Below are 13,929 nucleotides of genomic sequence, written 5' to 3' on the forward strand. Positions count from 1 at the left end.
GATGTCCTTGACCACTCCCACCAGTTTGCTCCTGACACAGGTTTTCAGTGCCCCACCAGGTACTCCTTCAGAGCCAGTTGCCTTGTGAGGTTTCACCCTTTTGAAAGATGATCTGATGTCAAGTCAAGTCATTTCAAGAATACAAGTGTAGAGGAGAACAAAATAATTGTTACTCTAGATACCGTGTAGCATATAAAAACCCACTAAGGTAAAGAACACAATAGTAAAAAAAACATAAATATAGATGTATTGTACAGAGCTTGAGTATGCATCAATATCTGCGTCATAGATTGATGTACAGTATAGAAAGTGAGTGTCTATACACATGAAAATAGTGTATAGACATGAAAACAGAAAATGATAAAATAGTGGTCATAGGAGTGTAGAGGGATGCATTAGTGGGTGGAAGTGTTGATTAGCCTTTCTGTTTGGGGGAAGTAAATGTTTTTGAGTCTGGCTATCCTGGCATTCTCCATAACTTTCTCCCTGATGGAAGAGGGACAAACAGTCCATGAGCAGGGTGGATAGAATCCTTTTTGATGTTACTGGCCCTGTTCTGGCAGGTAGGCTGATGCCGGGTGTTGCATTGGGCAGGTTTGATGACCTGTTATAAAGCTTTTCTGCGTGCCACAGTGCAGTGTCTATACCATGCGGTGATCCAGCGTGTTACTGTACACTTGTAAAACGATGTGAGTATAGTTGTGCATAATGCAGCTCTCTTCAGCCTCTTCAGAAAGTAGGCGCATCAGCAAGCTTTTGATTGTGCGAGATGTGCACTCCCAGGGGTTTGAAACTGATGTGCCACCAAGGCAAAGAGGGCTGGTGAATAGTGTGAGTTCTCCTGAGCTTGATAACGATCTCCCTTGTCTTATTGACATTGAGCTAATTTGCTTGGCACCAAGCCTTAAGTTCTTCCACCACTTCCACTACCTTTGTGTTATCTTAAGAAACAGAATTTACGAGCATTTGGAGAAGTAGTCTAATTAGGGATAGTCAGCATGGCTTTGTCAGGGGCAGCTCATGCCTCATTGACGTGATTGACTTCTTTGAGAAAGTGAACTCCAACTGATGAAGGAAGAACAGTGTATAAAATCTGTGTAGTGTTTGTCTTATCTCATGTGACTGGTCACCCCACTCTTTATGAGAAAATCTAATTACATAGTACTACACTAGGTGCTAGTGGGCCATCAGAAGCTCTGGGTATCAGATGAAGGCAGTGAATAGAAAGCACACACTTCTGGAGTTAAGTATTTTTTTTATAAAAGGTAGCAATATATGCAAAATATTTACATGAGTAAGAACAGTTCAAAATTCTAACATTCTGTTTAGGTTCCAAATCCCAGATATCAAACAAAAACCAAATTCTATTTTAGTTAGAATCAGTGAGATTCATTTAAATAACCTTTATTACTTCAATTTCTCTAACTAATTAGATCGAGCATTATTCCCTATTTAAAGATTTACAGACTAACATTTGCTTTTTTATTTATCCCTGGTTAGTTAGGAAACTAATTGAATTCCTATTTTTAAGTACTACGGTTAAATTCAATTTCAGTTGCAGGTCAGTATGTCTAACTGTACACACACAGAGCTTAACTCCTTTCATGACAAATTTTCCAAAACCACAACTTTTAAACAAATCAAATCTCATTCAATAACTTATCAAAGTCTTAATAAAAATAATCAGTTCTTCCAGGAAATCTAATTCAGATTCTTCAGATGAAAAATAAACTTACACATCTAACCATACTAAATCCTGTACAGTTCCCACACTGGTTCTTCGATCTTGGGTGGCTCGCCATCTTGCTTCTTGGTTCGTTGGATGAAATAGTGGGTCATCCACAGAAAGCCGATTCACAAAATTTATACAAAAAAAACCTGACCTGTATGCAACAGGATTAAAATCTGAAAGTTCTTATACATATTCTATTTTCTATTTCAAAATAAATCAATATCACATCATTTCTAAATATTTCTCAGCTACAACACTACTGAATATATTTCACATATAAATTATACACTTGGAACAGTAGAGGTGTTTTAACTCACCAAGTCCCTTGGTATGGTTTAATTTTAACAGAACTAATTTCTGATTACATGGTAGGGATCTTGGGCACTACTCTCTGCCGATATCGTTTCACTATAGCTGGTGCTTGTTACAGCTGTAGCTTTAGTAAATCTTTTATTGATGTTCTCTCCCTCCAGGGCTTTCACCCTGAGGATTTCCAGTAAGTAGGGTAGAGATACTAACCACTAATTCCACTTTTAACAGTTTTTTATCTTTAGTTAGTTTCTATAGTTTGCTGAGTTTCTGTTGTTTGTCCACGCCTCATCAGCCATACCTCGTTTTTATATATTTTTTTCAAGTTCTCTGTTTTTTTAAAAAATTCGTTACAACTTGTTTTCATCCCTCCACATGTGGAGTTTTCTAACACTACAGCTTTGGGTTTAATTAACCTGGGTTACAAGTGGAAATAGATTTTAGTAAGACATTTGATAAGTTTTCTCAGGGAAGGCTCATTCAGAAGGTCAGAAGGCATGAGATCCAGGGAAACCTGGATGCATGGATTCAGAATTGGTTGCCAACAGAAAGCAGAGGGGAGTAGTAGATGAAGCTTGTTCTACCTGCAGGTCAGTGACCAGTGTTGTTTTAACAGGGATTTCTTGGATACCTGATCTTTGTGCTTTTTATAAATGACTTGGATGAGGAAGTGGCAGTGTGAGTCAGTAAGTTTTGCAGGTGGTATAGAACATACATAGAACATAGAATAGTACAGCCCATTACAGGCCCTTTGGCCCACAATGTTATGCTGACCCTCAAACCCTGCCTTCCATGTAACCCCCCACCTTAAATTCCTCCATATACCTGTCTAGTAGTCTCTTAAACTTCACTAGTGTATTTGCCTCCACCACTGACTCAGGCAGTGCATTCCACGCACCAACCACTCTCTGAGTGAAAAACCTTCCTCTAATATCCCCCTTGAACTTCCCTACCCTTACCTTAAAGCCATGTCCTCTTGTACTGAGCAGTGGTGCCCTGGGGAAGAGGCACTGGCTGTCCACTCTATCTATTCCTCTTAATATCTTGTACACCTCTATCATGTCTCCTCTCATCCGCCTTCTCTCCAAAGAGTAAAGCCCTAGCTCCCTTAATCTCTGATCATAATCCTTACTCTCTAAACCAGGCAGCATCCTGGTAAATCTCCTCTGTACCCTTTCCAATGCTTCCACATCCTTCCTATACTGAGGCGACCAGAACTGGACACAGTACTCCAAGTGTGGCCTAACCAGAGTTTTATAGAGCTGCATCATTACATCGCGACTCTTAAGCTCCATCCCTCAACTTATAAAAGCTAACACCCCATAAGCTTTCTTAACTACCCTCTCTACCTGTGAGGCAACTTTCAGGGATCTGTGGACATGTACCCCCAGATCCCTCTGCTCCTCCACACTACCAGGTATTCTGTTATTTACTTTGTACTCTGCCTTGGAGTTTGTCTTTCCAAAGTGTACCACCTCACACTTCTCCAGGTTGAACTCCATCTGCCACTTCTCAGCCCACTTCTGCATCCTATCAATGTCTCTCTGCAATCTTCGACAATCCTCTACACTATCTACAACACCACCAACCTTTGTGTCGACTGCAAACTTGCCAAGCCACCCTTCTACCCCCACATCCAGGTCGTTAATAAAAATCACAAAAAGTAGAGGTCCCAGAACAGATCCTTGTGGGACACCACTAGTCACAACCCTCCAATCTGAATGTACTCCCTCCACCATGACCCTCTGCCTACTGCAGGCAAGCCAATTCTGAATCCACCTGGCCAAACTTTCCTGGATCCCATGCCTTCTGACTTTCTGAATAAGCCTACCGTGTGGTACCTTGTCAAATGCCTTACTAAAATCCATGTAGATCACATCCACTGCACTACCCTCATCTATATGCCTGGTCACCTCCTCAAAGAACTCTATCAGGCTTGTTAGGCATGATCTGCCCTTCACAAAGCCATGCTGACTGTCCCTGATCAGACCATGATTCTCTAAATGCCCATAGATCCTATCTCTAAGAATCTTTTCCAACAGCTTTCCCACCACAGACATAAGGCTCACTGGTCTATAATTAGCTGGACTATCCCTACTAACTTTTTTGAACAAGCGGACAACATTTGCCTCCTTCCAATCCTCCGGTACCATTCCCGTGGACAATGAGGACATAAACATCCTAGCCAGAGGTTCAGCACTCTTCCCTTGCCTCGTGGAGCAGCCTGGGGAATATTCCGTCAGGCCCCGGGGACTTATCTGTCCTAATGTATTTTAACAACTCCAACGCCTCATCTCCCTTAATATCAACATGCTCCAGAACATCGGCCTCACTCATATTGTCCTCACTGTCATCAAGCTCCCTCTCAATGGTGAGTACCAAAGAAAAGTATTAATTGAGGACCTCGCTCACTTCCATAGCCTCCAGGCACATCTTCCCACTTTTATCTCTATTCGGTCCTACCTTCACTCCTGTCATCCTTTTGTTCTTCACATAATTGAAGAATGTCTTGGGGTTTTCCTTTACCCTACTCTCCAAGGCTTTTTCATGCCTCCTTCTTGCTCTTCTCAGCCCCTTCTTAAGCTCCTTTCTTGCTACCCTATATTCCTCAATAGACCCATCTGATCCTTGCTTCCTAAACCTCATGTATGCTGCCTTCTTCCACCTGACTAGATTTTCCACTTCACTTGTCACCCACGGTTCCTTCATCCTACCATTCTTTATCTTCCTCACGGGGACAAATTTATCCCTAACATCCTGCAAGAGATCCTTAAACATCGACCACATGTCCATAGTATATTTCCCTGCAGAAACATCATCCCAATTTACACCCGCAAGTTCTAGCCTTACAGCCTCATAATTTGCCCTTCCCCAATTAAAAATTTTCCTGTTCTCTCTAATTCTATCCTTTTCCATGATAATGCTAAAGGTCAGGGAGCAGTGATCACTGTCCCCCAGATTCTCACCCACTGACAAATCTGTGACCTGACCCAGTTTGTTACCTAATACTAGATCTAGTGTGGCATTTCCCCTAGTCGGCCTGTCAACATACTGTGACAGGAACCCATCCTGGACACACTTAACAAACTCTGCCCCATCTAAACCCTATAAAAGTTGTTGGTGTTGTGGAATGTATGGAAGGTTGTCATAGGTTTCAATGGGACTTTGATAGGATGCAGAGCTGGGCAGAGGAGTGGCAGATGAAGTTCAATCTGGAAAAATGTAAAGTGTATGGGGTTAATGGCAGGGTTCTTAGTGATATGGAGAAACGGAAGGATCTTGGTGTCCACATTCGTTTGATGTCTCAAAGTTGCTGCAAAAGTTGATGGGATGTTGGCCTTCATTAGTTGGTGGATTGAGTTTAGGACTTGCGAGATAACATTGCAGATCTATATAGCTCAGTCTTGACCTCACTTGGAGTATTGTGTTTAGTTTTGGCTGCCTGATTGTAGGACGGATGTGGAAGCTTTAGAGAGGATGCATGGATTTACCAATGTGCAAACTGGATTAGAGAGCATGTCTTATAAGGATAGATTGAACGAGCTAGGGTTTTTCTCTTTGGAGCGAAGGAGGATAAGAGGTCACTTGACAGAGGTGCAGAAGATGATAAGAGGCATTGATGAAGTGGATGGGCCAAAGATGTTTTTCCAATGTTGAACTGGCTAGTTTGAATATATCTGTAAATCGGGATGTCAAAGGTAGATTTAAGTAACACCTGTGTAGCACCGGTCTTACCACATGTGACTAGTCACTGCATTCATTTGAGAAAATCAAATTACACTAGGTATTAATGGGCTATCAGAATGTTCTAGATATCAGAAGGAGGCAGAGAATAGAAACCACACATTTCTGGAAGTAAAGTTTTGTTTATAAGAAAAAAAAACAATATGTACAAAATATTTACATGAGCAAGAACAATTGAAAATTCAAACATTCTGTTTAGTTCCAAATCTTAGACATCAGCAAAAAACAAATTCCTGTGTAGTTGGAATCAGAAATATTGACCAGAATATCCTTTGTTAATCCTATTTCTCTAACTAATTAGATCTAGTGTTATTCCCTATTAAAAAGTTTACAGTCGAAACTTTCCTTTTTACTTATCCCTAGTTAGTTCAAAATCAAAATATAATTCCTATTCTTAAGTAAGTATATCCACAAGTTTAAATTCAAATTCAAAAATTATATATACACAGTTTAACTCCTTTCATGAAAATTCTCCAACAACGCAACTTTTAAACAAAGTAAATCTCATTCAGTAACTTATCAAAGTCTTTGCAAAAATAATCAGTTCTTACAGAAGATCAAATTCCGATTCTTGGAATGAAAATAAACTTATACATCCAACCGTATTGAATCCTCTGCATCATTTCACATTTCGTTCCTGCGTTGGTTCTTCATCTTGGGTGGCTCGCCATCTTGCTTCTTGGTTCATTGGAATGAAATAGTTTCTCATCCACAGAAAGTCAATTCAGAAACTTGTACAAAAACTTGGCCAAATCCCTTGGTATGAATTTACAGAGCTAATCCCAACTACATGCTAGGGATTTTGGACACTCATCTCTACTGATATTGTCTCGTTAAAGTTGCTGCATGTTACAGCTGTAGCTTCACTAAATCTTTTATCAATTTTTTCTCTCCTCCAGGGGTTTCACCCTAAGGGTTTCAATTTAGTAGTGTACAGATACTCACTACTAATTCCACTCTTAACGGTTGATGTGTTCAGCTTCTAATCGTTGCTGCATTTCTCTCCTTGTCTGTCCTGCATCCAGCCCGCTCTGCCCTTGCTTGGCGTTTCCTTTTCACAATTGTCTTTTTTTTAAATCAGTAAGCCTCGTATCCATTGCTCCACAGGTAGAACTTCTAACATTACAATTTTGGGTTTAATTAACCTGGGATACATAGGCTTTTTACACAGGGTGGTGGAATGTGCTGCAATGAGCAGTCAGCATATACAGTAGAGGCATTTAAGAGACATTTCTTAGATATGCACGTGAATGAAAGAAAAGCAGAGTGTGATGTGGGACAGAAGCATTTATTGTTCTTGGAGTAGGTTATATGAGGGGTGATTGATAAGTTTGTGGCTTAAGGCCCATTTTCTCAGACAATGCTCACTTGCAATTTTCAATTATCTGAAACAGAAATACCACAAAAGTTATTAACCTCAAGCTTTCTGCATAATTACTCAAAGAGTTGAACTGCACGTGCATGTAACGAGAGCTTTAGAACTCATCTCTTTCTACCTTAGGCCACAAACTTATCAATCACCCCTTGAGAGGCTGGCACAACATTCTGGGCCGAAGGGCCTGTACTTGCTGTATTGCTCTATGTTCTATCTTAAAAGCACATTTTTATTATTTTTAAACATGAACCCTTTTATCCCAAAATCTACCACAAGGGGAAATATCCTCTCCACATCTATCAGGGTAAATTCACCTCATACATTTCTAATCAATCGAGGACTCAAGCTCTCCTCACCAAGGCAACTTGCTCATTCTAGGTGTTAGTCTTGCAAACTCTTCCTTAATTCTTTGTAAAACATTAACATTCTCAGTTAAATATGGGAAAGGAGTATTTGGACATCAGTCCAAATTTTGCCTCAGCAGTAACCTGTGTGACTGCAAAAACATGATAATATTCTGCTGACTTGCTACCTCTGCTGCTAGCTTTTGGGTGAATTTATTAAGTCACCCAGATTCTTCTGTATTTCAGAGCTCTGGAATCATTCACTTTTAGATAAGAAGGTGCTTCCTTTTTCTTCCCCCCGACAAAATAGAATAGTTCACATTATTTTTTACTATTTCCCAGATCTTTACCCTATCTCTCAAGCTATCTATATCCCCTTGTAGCCTCCTTATGTCATTTTTGTAGCTTTCAAGATGTAGTGAAGACATCTGGTGAGAATTGAAAGCTGTGAGGATAAAGGAATAACATTGGGTATATGTCATAGACTCTAATGCTGATGGTGATTTTAATAAACAACTCCATCAGAATATTAAAAAACAAGTTCAGAGGGTAATATTATAATTATAGGTGATTTTAATTTCACAGATATTGAGTGGGAGAACCCAGTGACTAATGGATTACAGTAAGTGAATTCATTGAATTCTTGAATAATTGTCTTCTGACCCAGTATGTTAATGCAGCAACAAGAGGAGAGGCCTATCTAGATTTGATATTCTACAATCAGGATAGAATTTTGAATATGGAAGTTGTTCAGCCTTTAGGAACAAGGGTTCTAACATTGTTATTCTCAAAGTTGTTTGGGGGAGTATATCAGTAAAAACCAATGCTATTAAAAGGATCAAAAGTATAACAGGTAAAGTGGAAGGATCTGCTTGATGTTGAGTCAGCTGAGGAACAATGGGATTGATTTAAAGAGGTAATACACACAGCTCAATAAGTGGTCATACCCAGGGGTGGGAGAAGCAATAATAAACAAGAGATCAACTACATGGATGAGTAAAAACATACATAAAAATTATTGAAGAAAAGACAGCTATATAAGGAATAGAGAAAATAATTGTAATGATGTTAACCATAGGGCATATGAAAATATGGGAGTTATAGCCAAGAGAAAATTTGGATTGCCAAAATGCAGGTTGAGAAGGATATTGCTCATAATGCTAAGATTAATGCTTATAGTTTTCTCAATACTTTAAAAGAAAAGTCAAGGAGGAAGTTAAGTGTATTAGGAATAATAGTGGGTGTTAAATTATGCAGAGAAGGATATAGCGGATACTCTTAACTCATATTTTGCTAAAGAATTCACCTGCAAAGATGTTAGCAATATGACAGTAAGTTCAAAGAAAAATAAGGTTGTAGTCAGTGACATAGACATCTTAGAAAGGGAGATCCTGCTTCAGCTGAAAAGAGTGAAAGCTGATAAGTCTCCAGGGCCAGACAACATATATCCAAGGGTACTTAAAGAGGCCTGTCATTATATATACAAACCCCTAACACATATTTTTCAGAAGTCATTGAAGACTGGTGAAATCCCTAGGGACTGGAAAGGGGTTAACATTGTCCCAGTATTAAAAAAGGGTGACCACACTGACTCTGATAAATATAGATCAGTAAGTTTAACGTGTACTGCAAGCAAGATAATGGAGACAATAATAAATAATGAGATGGCAAAGCAGCTGATAGAACAGTCATGTTATCAGAAAGCCAACATGGGTTCAGAAAGGGGAAATTATATTTTACTGATATATTGGAGTTCAATAATGAGGCAACTAAAATTTATGATAACAATAGTGTGGTTTATATAGTTTATTAGGACTTTCAGAAAGCTTTTGACAAGGTACCCCATGAGAAGTTAATAATCAAATTACAAGAGGTAGGGATTCAGGATAAGGTGTACAAATGGGTGCAGAATTGGCTTAGAAACAGAAAACAACAAGTTACAGTGAGAGGATTATTTTCACACCTAGAAGATGACAAAAGTGGGTTTCCACTAGAATCGGTTTTGGGACTGCTGCTGTTTTTAATTTACATTAATGATTTGCATAAATACATAACAAATAAACTAGTACAGTTTGCTGATGACATAAAATTAGGATAACGTTCAGGCAGCCAAATTAATACAGTTAGATCTGAACAAAATGCAGATGTGAGCAGATAAATGGCAGATGCAATTTAATGTAATTAAAGGTAAAGTATTACATAGAGGAAGTAGACTCATCACTACCAACATTAGACAATACGTAGAAGTGATTAGGAAGGCTAATAGGATGTTGGGCTATATAATCAGAGGATCACCACTCAGTGAAGTTCAAGTCAAGAGATGTTCTCCTTAAGTTGTGAGGTCACACCTTAAATACTGTGTATAATTTTAGCCTCCATCTTGTGTGAGGGATGTGTAGGCACGGGAGAGAGTCCAGAAAAGGGCGACTAGACACATTTCAGGAGTGCAGGGCATGAGCTGTAAAGAAAAATTGAAATAATTATATCTTTTTAGTCTAAGTAGACATACAATGAGAGGATGCATGATTGAAGTGTTCAAAATCATTAAGGGTGTAAGTAAGTTGATGTCAGCTACTACTTCAAAATTAATTCATCATCAAGGACATGAGGCCATAGGTGGAGACTGGTTAAGGGAAGTTTTCAGACTGACATCAGGAAGCATTTCTTTACTCCGCTAGTTGTGGACACATGGAACAAACTCACTAGTTGTGTAGTTGCAAGCAGTACCTCAGAGACTTTCAAATATAAACTTGATAGTTATCTCAACACACTATTTGAATAGGAATTTGCCAAGCTTTCTTGGGCCAAATGTTTGTTCTTGTCAAAGACTTTCTAAAATTCTAATGTTCTAATCTTCCACCCACCTATGTATCATAACAGTGAAACCTTTGATACCTTGATCTACCTCATTTAAATAAATTGTGAAAAGTTGAGGCTCGGTCCTGATCCTGTTCTGTAGTATCCAGGATGTCTTCAAGGAGCGGTGCCTCAGAAAGGTGGCATCCATTATTAAGGACCCCCATCACCCAGGACATGCCCTCTTCTCGTTATTACCGTCAGGAAGGAGGTACAGAACCCTGAGGGCATACACTCCATGATTCAGGAACAGCTTCTTCTCTTCTGTCATCTGATTCCTAAATGGACATTGAACCCATGAACACCACCTCATTTTTTAAAAATTATTTATGTTTTTATGCTATTTTAATTTAACTATTTAATATGCATATTTTTACTGTAATTGATTTACTTTTCTATATTGTCAGGTATTGTATTGTACTGCTGCCGCTTGGTTAACAAATTTCACGTCTTATGCCAGTGGTGTTAAACCTGACTCTGATTCTGACATGTGTGGTACAGACTCATTGTATCTTGTGAATGAGTAAGTGATCATTTTAAGTTGCTATCAGTTTCTAGTTAGCCAGCCAGTATTCTATCCATACTAACATGCTACCTCTTATCTTATGAGCTTTTATTTTCTACAGCAGCACCATATCAAATGTCTTTTGGAAAAGTAAGCATTGTACATCAACCAATTCCCTTTATCCACAGCACAGCATATCTTCAAAGAAATCCAGTAAAATGCTTGAACATGATTTCACTTTCACAAAATCATGTAGACATTACCAGTTAGCTTGTATTTTTCCAGAGTTCTTCCTATAACAGTTCCTGTAATAGCTTCTACCATTTTTCCCATGACAGATATTAAGTTAACTCACCTGTAGTTTCTTGCTTTCTGTCTTGAGTAAAGAGGTTTACATTTGGGATTTGCCGATTTAGTGAAACCCTCCTGAATCCAGGGAAATCTGAAAAGTTCAAACCAATAGTTCAGTAGGACACGAGCACTTCTCAGTCTGAGGTTCCATCAAGTTGTTCAGTATCGCTTCGCTGGTGATTGTAATTTTCCTGAGCTACACCCTTCCATTCAGCAATTGACAGCTATTTCTGTGATATTGTTTCCATTCTTTGTTGTTTTTATTCATATTCATTGAAGGGATGCTGGCTTCACAGTCTGAGTCAGCATTTAATTGTCCGTCCCTATTTTCCTTTGAGGAGGTGGGGTTGAGCTGCCTTGCATTGCTGTAGTCCCTGAGGTGTTAGACTATCAATGAAGACTGATTAGAGTCTTTGTTTAATTAATTTACTAATCTCCTTACATTGGACATAGGATGGTACAGTGCTGCATAGACCATTAGGGTATGAGGTTGTGCCAATATTAATCTTGACCACTGACATTCAGGCAGAATACAGTTCACCTATCTTCTGTAGGCAAGCCAGTTCTGAATCCATATAGCCTAGTTTCCATGGGTCCCGTACCTCCTGACTTGCGAAATGAGCCTACCAGCGGAACTTGTCCAAGTATGACAAGAAGTTTAATTCTGACAAGTACTTGTCAACATTAAACTCTATCTGAAATTTCTCTGCATGGCTACATGGTCAACAAAAAGAAGGATATGGCCTGTCCTGGAACCCAAATCTAAGTGGACATCTTCTTAGTTCTTCAGACGATCATACAATCTGTCTTTGGGACATTAGTGCAGGTCCAAAAGAAGGAAAGATAGTTTATGTTAGAACAATATTTACAGGTCACACTGCAGTTGTAGAAGATGTATCCTGGTATTTACTGCATGAATCTTTGTTTGGATGAGTGGCTGATGACCAGAAACTCATGATCTGGAATACGAGGTCAAATAATACTTCAAAGCCAAGCCACTTCGTGGATGTGCATACAGCTGAAGTCAACTCCTTGTATTTCAACCCATACAGTGAATTTATCCTGGCAACTGGCTCCACTGACAAGATGGTAGCATTATAGGATCTTTGAAATCTTAAATTAAAACATCATTTCTTTGAATCTCACAAGGATGAGATCTTCTGGGTCCAGTGGTCTCCACATAATGAAACTATTTTTGCTTCCAGCAGTGCAGATAGTCATCTCAATGTGTGGAGTTTAATCAAAGTTGGTGAGGAACAATCAACGGAAGATGCAGAAGATGGACCTATAGAACCACTATTTATTCATTGAACTGACACTGCAAAAATGACTGATTTATCCTAGAATCCAAATGAACCATAGGTGATTTGCTTGGTTTCAGAAGAATAAAATGAAAAAAAGTCTTGGGTGTAACAAAACAAATTGATGAAGGTAGAGCAGTGGATGTAGTGTATATGGATTTCAGTAAGGCATTTGATAAGGTTCCCCATGTAAGGCTCATTCAGAAAGTATTGAGGCATGGGTTCCAAGGAGACCTTGCTTTAAAGATCCTGAATTGGCTGGCCCACAGAAGACAAAGGGAGGCTGTAGATGGTTCATATTCTGCATGGAGGACGGTGACCAGTGCTGTTCTGCAGGGATCTGTTCTGGGACCCCTCCTCTTTGTGATTTTTATCAATGACCTCGATGAAGAAGTAGAACGGTAAGTTAGTTGATGACACAAAAGTCGGGGGTGTTGTGGATAGTCTGGAGGGTTGTCAGAGGTTACAGTGCAACATTAATAGGATGTAGAACTGGGCTGAGAAGTGACAGATGGAGGTCAACCTAGATAAGTGTGAAATGGTTCATTTCAGTAGGTCAAATTTGAAGACAGAATATAATATTAATAGTAAGACTCTTGGCAGTGTGGAGGATCAGCGAGACTTTGGGGTCTGTGTTCATAGCACAGTTAAGGCTGCTGTGCAGGTTGGCAGTGTTGTTAAGAAGGTGTTTGATGTGTTGGCCTTCATCAACCATGGAACTGAGTTCAAGGGCTCAGAGGTAATGTTACAGCTATATAACATCTTGGCCAGACCCCACTTGGAGTACTGTGCTCAGTTTTGGTCACCTCACTACAGGAAGGATGTGGATACTATAGAAAGAGTGCAGAGATTTACAAGAATGTTACCTGGATTAGGGAGCAAGCCTTATGAGAATAGGTTGAGTGAAATTGGCCTTTACTCCTTGGAGCAATGGAAGATGAGAGGTGACCTGATAGATGTATAAGATGATGAGAGTCATTGATTGTGTGGATAGCCAGAAGCTTTTTCCAGGGCTGAAATAGCTAACACAAGGGGACATAGTCTTAAGGTGCTTGGATGCAGGTACAAGGGGGATGTCAGAGGTAAGTTTTTCACCTTGAATCTCATCTATCATTATCTTTGGAATCAGCCTACCATTAGGGACCTTATCAAGTGCCTTACTAAAATCATGTAAGTAACACCCACTGTCTCGGCCTTATCAAGAACCTTTTTAACCTTCTCAAAACATCAGTCAGGTTTGTAGGGCATAATCTACCCCACACAAAGCCATGTGGACTTCAAGCAGGTCACACTTTTCAAAATCCGGATAAAACCTATTCCTTAGTCTCCTCTTCAATAGCTTCCCCACCACTGATGTGAGACTCTCTGGCCTATCATTACCTGGTTTATCCTTATTTCATATCTTGGACAAA

General features: G+C 39.4%; 1 pseudogene; it reads left to right on the top strand.

Moving 5' to 3' along the window:
• The first annotated feature begins 708 nt into the window (after positions 1-708).
• Positions 709-12,605, top strand: LOC140727208 (histone-binding protein RBBP4 pseudogene; annotated as a pseudogene).
• Positions 12,606-13,929: the final 1,324 nt, after the last annotated feature.

The sequence above is a fragment of the Hemitrygon akajei genome, chromosome 5, assembly GCF_048418815.1.
Source record: "Hemitrygon akajei chromosome 5, sHemAka1.3, whole genome shotgun sequence".
NCBI classification, from domain to species: domain Eukaryota; kingdom Metazoa; phylum Chordata; class Chondrichthyes; order Myliobatiformes; family Dasyatidae; genus Hemitrygon; species Hemitrygon akajei.